This window comes from Chiloscyllium punctatum, chromosome 50, assembly GCF_047496795.1.
Source record: "Chiloscyllium punctatum isolate Juve2018m chromosome 50, sChiPun1.3, whole genome shotgun sequence".
In the NCBI taxonomy this organism is placed as follows: domain Eukaryota; kingdom Metazoa; phylum Chordata; class Chondrichthyes; order Orectolobiformes; family Hemiscylliidae; genus Chiloscyllium; species Chiloscyllium punctatum.
The window spans coordinates 1,114,920-1,124,947 of NC_092788.1; the positions used below are offsets into that span (position 1 = coordinate 1,114,920).

Here is a 10,028-nt window from a genome sequence, read left to right on the forward strand (position 1 = left end):
ACCCGAGTGGCCAGTGACAAGCAGTGGCCCTTCACATCAAAACACTCCTGTTTATTTTAAAAACTTTTTTTATTATTTAACCCCCACACTACCGCGTAACTGCGGGAGTGCTTATTTTTCCCCAGCACCCATGGTGTGTGTGTGTATGTGTGTGTGTAGGTGTGAGACACAGTGAGAAACGCAAGGTGCACGAATCTTTATTCAAGTTTCACCACCAGGAAGATAGGAAAACACCCAAGCGGCCAGTGACAAGCACTGCCCTTCAAACCAAAGAGCAATGCTGTGTGATCAAAACAGTGAAGGGGAGGGGTGGGACTAAATCAAAATAGAGTTGGAGGGAGAATAATGCACTCCATTCCCTGTGGCCAGGGGCCAAAGCATTCTCGGGGAGTGAACGCTTCAGGATTGGAGAAACTATTTTGCAGGATTGATCACCCTCACTACATAGTGGAGCATTAAACCTCTCCCATGAATCAATGTGAGATTTTTAAGAAATAGTTGAGATGTAAACCTGAAAACGTACATTGGGGAGATTTAAACAATCCTGAGATAAATACATAGGTGATTTTGCAATCGTGTCGGGGGACGAGCTGAGAATAATTCATAGGTCGGTTTACACAACTCGAGTAAGAAACTTATTTTGAAACTCTCAGAACGATTGGTAATTTACATACCTGGCTAGCATGGTTAAGTTGAATCGAACAATCTATTTGCATACAACCATCTCAATGACTGCAGCTTGACAGAGCATTTGGTAATGACTAATATTTCACCCATGATCCTGAGCAGTTATGAATATTCTCCATAAACTCACCGGCAATCTCAGACGCACGCGCAGTTTGGTTTCTATGCAGAGCATGCGCAATGTCACATTGATCAGGACACAGAAAGAGAGAGAGAGAGAGACTTGGAGCTGTTTCTCCGGCAGTGGCTGCGATCGGCTTCAGAGAACGGCGCTCAGAGCCGGTGTATGGGAGCTTCACTGGGAGAAAGGAGCAGAGAGATTTCACAAGTCCCGGATAAAGGTTAAAACTAACTCGAAAAAGACCCTCCAGGCCCGGGTAAGGAGGCGGCGGTCTCTGATCAGGGAAGCGGCCCAGAGTCACGGCCGCCATTTGTTTGAGGGAAGAGGGAGCGCGGGCCTGAGGGCTGCCATCTTGAGAAGGTCAAGGTGCAGGAGGGCGGGGCTCTCGGGGTCTGTAGAACAATCAGAGGAAAGGGAAACCCCATTGTTATTGATTAATTCCACGAACACAGCTTCACTGGGCGATCCTGCAGGAATATCCTCTCTCAGTCCTGCTGGGATGTTTCACCCAATCAGAACCAGCAGCTCTCCTCCTCTCTCAGCTCCCCTTCTGTCCTTCCTGCAGCATCTGTCCCCTGGAACATTGAGCTGCCTGTCCTGTCCCTCCCTCAGCTGTGTTTCTGTAATACCTGTGATATCCCAGTCCCATCTTAGATTACTTTACTAAAGACAGGAATGCACCCGATGGATTTTTCTTAACATAAGCAATTGTTTAATACTCACTTACAGGTTTTTAATTACATCATTTTTGAAGCATTTCCTTCTCATTCAATCATTTGCAATGGTGGGATTTGAACCTGTGTCCAGAGAACACTTGCTGAGTTTCTGGATAAATTGTCACACAATAATGCCACTAGGCCATCACTTCACCTGCTCACAGTTTGTATATCCCAGTGCAACATGAATCAAAACCCTTTCTTCCTGCACAAGTGTTTGACCCGGCACTCTGGTGATGTGACTCAGTACCTCTCCATGTGGTATCTCTCACTGTGTGGGTCTAATTGCTGCCTCTGTCAGCTTCTCTCACTCTTAAAGCTACTCCAGATCATGAGCCAACAGAATTCTCCACTCCAGAGAGATGAGGCAGCACAGCAATGGAGACTGGGATTTTCCAGATCTCTGTGGGCTCAGTGCCATTCTATATGTGTAACCCTCACAGCATTAGTCTATTTTCCCATTCTGCCTATTTCTGTGTGTTCTACAGGTACTCATGGAGTTCCTGACTCAATAGACTTGCCGACTGCTGGTTGGGACGATGGTTGGTCAGTCAGAAAGACAAAGTCAGGGAGGTCGGGAGTCTTCAATAAATTCTGCTGCCAGGTAAGCTCATTCCAGTGCACAGAGCAGAAAGTAATAAGGGGGATCCAAACATCAGCTAACAAGACATGACATAGAGAAAGTGCTGGAGGGGGAGCACAGTACAGACACACCCCAGGCTCAATCACCACGTCTGTTGCAAGTTTTGTTTTAATGAGACAGCACCGGGAGTTCCCAATTATCAGTCCAGGCCTGTGCTTTCTTAGGGAGCATCAGAACAACTGAGGGGAAAGCAGGCCTCCCACGACAGGGTGGTAATGCTGCCGGGGATCTTTCTGTTCCCTATTCACTCTCCAACACTGTATCTATGGCTTGTATTGAGGACCAGTGTCTTCAATCATTCTAACTCCTATAACAGTTCCTATCTCTGTCATCTCCTCCCCTCTCACCAATTATTTCACATATTTGAAACCTCCAGTCCAGATGACCATCCGTATCGCTGTAACTTGCTTCAGTCTCGACAACATGCCTTGTCTCGATAGTCTCCTCCTCCAACAACTGGAGACATAGGGTCTGTTTCTGTGCTGCATGACTCTTCGGCCAAGGTTCCCTAAATGGAATGAGTCGGGTTTGCCTGTGTTTGGCCCATATCCCTTCAAACCTTCTCCTCTCCATGTACCTGCCCGAATATCTTTTCCATGTTGTAATTGTACTTGTTTTTACCATTTCCTCTGGCAGTCCATTCCGTCTATGCACCATCCTCTATGGATAATGTTGCCCCTCAGCTCTTTAAATCCTTGCTCTCACACCTCACATTTATGCCTGCTACTATGGACTCACCGACCCTTGGCAATTCACCTTACTTAGACCATACATAGTTTCATAAACCTGTATAAGGTCACCGCGTGGCCTCCTCTGCCCAAGAGAAATATTGACGACAATGTTACCAATATCTCCAACTCTTGTACTCAATGCTCTGACCAATGAAGACAAGTGTGCCAATTGCCGCTTTCAACACCCTGTCGCCCTGTGATGCCAGTCCAAGGAACAATGTAACTGCACCCCCTGGTGTCTCTTTTTTTCTAAAATACTGCCCAGGGCCCAACCATTACCCGTGTTAGTCCTCCTTGGTTTGTCTGAACTAAATCCAACACCTGAATTAAATTCCATCTTTCATTCCTTGGCCCACTGGCCCAGTTGATTAACATCCCCTTCGATAACTATATTCCCTGCCCACTCTTCCACCAATCTTAGTATCCACAAACATACTAACAGGGACTGCTATCTTTTCACTCTGATTGTTTATGTAAATGGTGCACAACAGTGGTCCCAGCACCAATCCTTTCAGCACACTGCTGGTCAGAGGCCCCAATCTGAACAACAACCCACTCCCACCACCCTCTGTCTCCCACTGTCATCCCATTTTGTATCCAGTTGGCTAGCTCTCCCTGATCCCTTGTGATCTACCCTTATTAACCAATGTATCATGCTACACCCTGAACAAAGGTTTGCGGAAGCCAGAAACAACGTCTATTGCTCTGCCTTCATCTATGTTTTTGGTCACATCTTGAGCAAACTCCAGTCAAGTTTGTGGGACATGTTATCCCACGCACAAAGCCATGCAGGTTGTACGAAATCAGGCCTTATCTTTCCAAATGCATGGACGGCCTACCTCTCAGAATGACCTCCAACAACTGACCCACCCTGATGTCTCGCTCATCAGTCTGTAGTTCCCTGGCTTTCTCTTGCAGCCTTTCTTAATAAATGACACAACATTATAATCATAGTCAGAGAGTCATACCGCACTGTTTGGTTAACGCCACCTGGACCTTGTCCCTGCATCCTCTCTGTCAGTTTAAAACCTTGTCCATAAACCCACTGACATGATTGGCCAGGACACTGGTCCCACCACGGTTGCAGTGGGACCATCCTATTGGATTTTTTTATAAATCAGGTAGGGGATGTGGGTGTCTCTGGCTGACCAGCCTTTATTGCCGATCCCTAGCTGCCCATGAGCTGAGCAGCTTGCTTGGCTATTTCAGAGGGCAATTGAGAGGCAAATACTTTGCTGTGGGTATGTCGTGCAGACCACGTGTGGATGATCAGATCTCGTTGTCGAAAGGGCAAGTGGGCGGCACGGTGACTCAATGATTAGCACTCCTGCCTCAAAGCACCAGGGTCCCAGGTTCGATTCCAGCCCCGGGTGACTGTGTGGAGTTTGCACATTCTCCCCGTGTCTGCGTGAATTACTTTCGCTTTCTCCCACAGTCCAAAGACGTGCAGGTCAGGCGAATTGACCATGCTAAATTGCCCATAACGTTAGGTGTATTAGGTCGAGGGAGATGGGTCTGAGTGGGTTACTCTTTGGAGGGATGGTGTGGACTGGTTGGGTCGAAAGGCCTGTTTCCACACTGTAGGGAATCTAATCTAAGGGATTGTGATCTTTGTACATCAGCAATGGTTTCATATTTGTTTATGGATTATTAATTGCTATTTTTAAAATTATTGATTTTAAAATTCCACCATATCTTATGGTGGGATTCAAACCTGCCTCCCCTGAGCACTAACTGAGGTTTTGGACAAATGCCCTAACAATAATGTTACTAGACCATCACTTCACCTGCTCACTGGTTGCTCATCCCTGAGCACTGACACATGAAGCTAAACCGATTCTTCCAACATGACTGTGTGATCTCTGCACTCTGATCTCTTCCTGCACTCTGGTTATATCACTCAGTCTCTCTCCATGTGGTATCCCTCACTGTGTGGGTCTAATTGCTGCCTCTGTCAGTGTCTCTCTTGCAGCTACCTCCGATCTTGAGCGAACAGAATTCTCCACTCCAGAGAGACGCAACAGCACAGGCCAGGGATGGAGACAGGGATTTTCCAGATATCTGTGGGGTTCATTTCCATTCTCTTTGTGTAGCCTTCCCTGCCTCAGTCTAATTTCCCATTCTGTCTATTTCTCTGTCTCTTGTAAGTACTCAGGAAGTTGCTGACTCAATAGACTTCCCAACTGCTGTGTGTCTCATCCATCATCTCATTGAAGATAGTTGGTCAGCCAGAGAGGCAAAGAGAAGGGAGATCTGGAGCCTTCAATAAATCCTGCAGTGAGGTAAGATCACTCACAGTGCACAGAGCATAGAGCAATGGGAGGGCTCCAAACATCGCTAACAACAGTATAGACACACCCTATGCTCAATCACCACGTCTACTTTAACTTATGTTGCGCTGAGACAGCATCGTGAGTTCATAGTTATCAATCCAGTCCTGTGCTGTCTTAGCGAGCATCAGTCCAACAGAGGGGAGAGAAGGCCTCCGACGACAGGTTGTGAATGCTGCCTGGGATCTTTCTGTTCTTTGTTCTCCGTCCAACACTGTACTAAGACTCACTACTCTGCAACACTATCTGTGGCATGGCTTGTGCACCAGTGTCTTCAGTCATTTTTGACTCCTACAATAGTCCCTGTTCCTGTAACCTCCTCCCTTCCCGATAGTCCCTCCACGTATTTGAGACACACTGCATTCCAGACTACCATCCCCATCGCTGTAACTTGCGTCAGTGTCTACAACATGCCTTATTTTGGTACACTAATCCTATTTAGCTGGATACAGAGTGATACAGCACGGAAACAGAACCTATGGTCCAACCCCTCAATGCTGTCAATGTTACCTAAACTGAATGAGTCTCATTCGCCTGCATTTGGTCCTTATCTCTTCAAACCTTCTCCTCTCCATGTATCTACCCAAATGTCTTTTCCATGCTGTACAATTGTTCTTGTTTCTCCCATGTGCCTGAGGCAGTCTGTTCAATCTATGCACCATCCTCTGTGGATAATGTTCCCCCTCAGCTCCCTCTTTATATCCTTGCTCTCTCACCTCCTGTTTATACCCTCTAGTTTTGGACTCACTTACCCTTGGTTATTCACCATTCTTAGGGTCACCCCGTGGCCTCCTCTGCCCAAGGGAAATATTTAGGTCAATGTTGCAAATATCTCCAACGTATATAACAAAGTGCTGGCCAATGTCGGCAAATGTGCCAAATGTCACTTTCCCCACCCGGTCCATCTTGTATGCCATTTCCGAGGAACAATGTAACTTGCACCCCCTGCTCTCTCTCTCTCTGTTTGACAACCCTGCCCAGAGCCCTTCCATTAACTGTGTTAGTCCTCCATGGTTTGTCTTAACAAAATCCAACACCTGAATTAAACTCCATCTTTCATTCCTTGGTCCACTGGCCCAGTTGGTCAAGATCCTCTTTGATAACTGTATTTACTGCCCACTACACCATTCATTTGATCATCAACAAACTTTCACACACTCACTCCTATATTTTCAAACAGGTCGTTTATGTCGATGATGCACATCAGTGGACCCAGCCCTGATCCTTTCTTCAATTATGGAATCAAACTATATTCTTGTCATAGAGCCATACAGCATGGAAACTGACCCTTCAGTTGATACCCACCATCATCTAAAACTAAACTCTTCCCAGCTGCCTGTTGCTGGCCCATATCACTCCAACCCTTCCCTATTCACCTGTTTATCCAAATATCTTTTAAATTTTGTAATTGTACCCACATTAACCCCTTTCTCAGGAAGTTAATTCCACACTCAAATCACCCTCTGTGTAACAAATTGCACCATATCTTTTTTTTGAACATCTCTCTGCTCTAACCTTAAAAATGTGGCCCCTCCTCTTGAGATTCCAGCATCCTGAGGAAAAGGCAACTACCATTAAATTGATCTATGTACCTCATTTTTTTTCATTAATCTTTATAGCATCATGTCTCAACCTCCAGGCTCCAGTGAAAAAAGACTCAGCCTATCCAGCCATTTTTCTGAACTCAATCCTTCCAGCAATAACCTGGTAAATCACTTCTGAATGCTCTGCAGCTTAATAATATCCTCCCTGTTAACTGGGCGACCAGAACTGGACAGAGTATTGCAGAACAGGCCACACAATTTTCTATGTAATCTCAACATGACGTCCCAAATCCTCCACTCAATGGACTGAGCAATAGTCAGGCATGCCAAGCACTGTCTTATCCATCCTGTGATGTAAAATTCGAGAATTATCCACCTGAACCCGGAGGGCCCTCTGCTCTAAAACACGAACCGAGGCCCGAACATTAATTGTATAAGCTCTGCCCTTGTTTGTTTTACCAAGTGCATGACCTTGCATTTACTCCGATTGAATTCCATCTACAGTTTTTCAGCCCATTCACTCCCTTCATCAAGATCCCTTTTTAATCTCAGAAAACCTCCTTCACTGTCCATGATGCCACCCTCCAGCCTGCCAGCCCATCACACATGGCTGTCAGTAGTACACATACCTTTGCTAGGGGCTCCACAATTTCTTCCCCAGCATCCCACAATGTCCTGTGATACACTTAATCAGATTCTGGGACTTGTCATAGCTTTGTGTTGTAAAACCCCCAGCACCACCTCTTCTATAACATGCACTCTTTTCAAGTCATAGAGATATACAGCATAGAAACAGACCCTTCGGTCCCCAACTCGTCCAGGCTTACCAGAAGATCGAAAGAAATCCATTCCCTTTTCCAGCATTTGGCCCATATACGTCTACACCCTTACTATTCAGATGCCCATCCAGATACAATTACAACATTTAAAAGGTATCAGTCTCCATTACTTTCTCTTTCAGCTCATTCCATACACACATCACCATGTGTGTGAAGAAGCTGTCCGTTCAGTCCCTTTGTAAACCATTCACCTCTATCCTTAAACTTATGCCCTCTAGTTTTGGACTCCCCACCTTCTGGGAAAAGACCTTGAATGCTTACCCTATCCATACCGCTCATGTTTATATAAACCTCTGTAAGGTCACCCCTCAGTCTCTGATTCTCCAGTGACAGTAATCCCAGCTTATTCAGCAACAACACGGACAATATCTTGTTAATCTTATGTGAGACCTTTCAAGTTTCACAACATTCTTCCTGTAGCAGAGAGACTGGAATTGCAGAGAACTCCAATTGTGGTCTAATGTATTATTCTTGTTCCATGAGTTCCCCAGACTTTCTCCACAGTAAGTTCTGGAGTGAAAAATTTGTTTAGGATCTTATCAAATATCCTGCAGTTCCACACATCGATGGCCTCATTGATCTTTAATGGACACTATTTTGTCCTGAGTTACTTATGCACTCTTTACATAATGATACAATCACTTTTGGATTCCCCTTTCCTTCTCTGCTGAGGCTATTTCAGTTAGTCTTTCTCCATTCCTGTTTTCTACCCAAAGTGTATTCCTACAGCCCTTGTATATCCTCAGGGATTCCCTTGATCCAGCTGGCTATACCTGACATGTGCCCCCTTTTCCTTGACCAGACCCTCAATAGACAGCCAGTGTTTCCGAATGCTGTCAGCATTGAGCTGCACACAAACAGGAAAATGCTGGCGCTGATCGATCAATTTATCTCACTTTTAAAATATTCTCACTTGCCAAACTTCCCTTTCCCTGTAAATAATTCCCTTCCCCAATCACATTTTGAAAGTTCCTGGCTAATACGATCAAGATTGGTCAGGCTCGATTTTATAACTTGCACTTGTGGACCAGGCCTATCCTTTTCCAAAGCTGTTTTCAAACTACTAGAACTGTGGTCCCTTTGGCAAAACGCTTTCCCACTCTCATCTCAGTCCCTTTCCCTACCTTGATTCCCAAGTGGAGGTCAGGTTTTGCCCCTTTCTTTTTTCAGGCCATTTACATATTGTTTGGCAGTTTTCTGGAACACAATTACCAAATTACTCACTTAAACACTGAACACTGGTTTTGGAAAGTTCAAAAAACCCTACCATAACAGCCCTATTATTATGGTTGATATTTAAGCTGTCCCGACATGTCTGTTCCTCAGTCTGCCACAGATTATTCGGGGTCAGCAGTCCGATCGTACCAAAGTGATGACCCATTCTTATTTCTCAGTTCCACTAACGTAGCTTCACTGGGCGATCCCACAGGAATATCCTCTGTAAGTACTGCTGTGATGATTTATGCAATCAAAACCCACCATCACACGTCCTCTCTTGCCGCCTCTTCCTGTAGCATCTCCACCTTGAAACAATGAACTGCCAGTCCTGCCCCTCCCTCAGCTGTGTTTCTGTAATAACTATAATATCCCAGTCCCATGTTCTAATCCATGCCTTGAGTTCATCTTCCTTAGCTGTCTGGCCCCTTGCATTGAAATAAATGCAGTTTAATAACCAGTATTCCCCCATTCCCTGCTAGGTTCTTGCCTGTCTTGTCTGCTGAAATTGCTGTCTTTAACTCGGTGTACCAGCCTCAATCTTCTTTCTGGCCTTACATTTATTTAAGGTCCAACTCCCTGCCAGACTGGGTGATATTATCTCAAACAGCTCTAGCAATTCACCCCACCAGGATATGGGTCCCACTCCCGCTCCCAGTTGAGGTGCCTTTTCCACCCTGTCAACCTGTGCTGACACCTTCAGGGATCTATGGACTTGTCCACCAAGGTCCCTGTATTCTTCAGTTCTCCGCAAGGAAATACCGTTCATTATGTCTGTTCTTCGCTTATCATACCTCCCACAGAGTATTCCCTCACTTCAATCAGAACTAAACTCTGCTTAGATTATCATCCGATCGACATCGGACCGCAGACGGAGACCATCCTCCTCACTGTGAACAACGCCCTCACCTTTCATGTCACCTGCAAACCGACTAATGATACCTTCTGCTTTCTCATCGAGTTATTAATGTTCAATGGTTCCTGCACAGTTCCCTGTGGTACACCCGGTGGTGAAAGTATTCTATCCACCAATTTTGCATGAAATCTGCCAACTTGCCTTGGAACCCAGTCCTTTTGGACCAGCCTTCCGTGTTGGATCTTGTTTAAGGACTTATTCAAGTCCATGTAAACCACATCATCTGCACTGCCTTCATCAATATACTTAAGCACCATTTCAAAAAAACTGAACTGAATTTCTCAGACAT

General features: G+C 45.5%; 1 long non-coding RNA gene across 1 annotated transcript; it reads left to right on the plus strand.

The window, feature by feature from the left end:
• Nucleotides 1-906: 906 nt before the first annotated feature.
• LOC140470106 (uncharacterized) lies at nucleotides 907-5,165 on the plus strand. The gene is made up of 3 exons (XR_011956372.1): nucleotides 907-1,061; nucleotides 2,010-2,125; nucleotides 5,044-5,165. It is a non-coding gene; the product is annotated as an uncharacterized lncRNA (long non-coding RNA).
• Nucleotides 5,166-10,028: the final 4,863 nt, after the last annotated feature.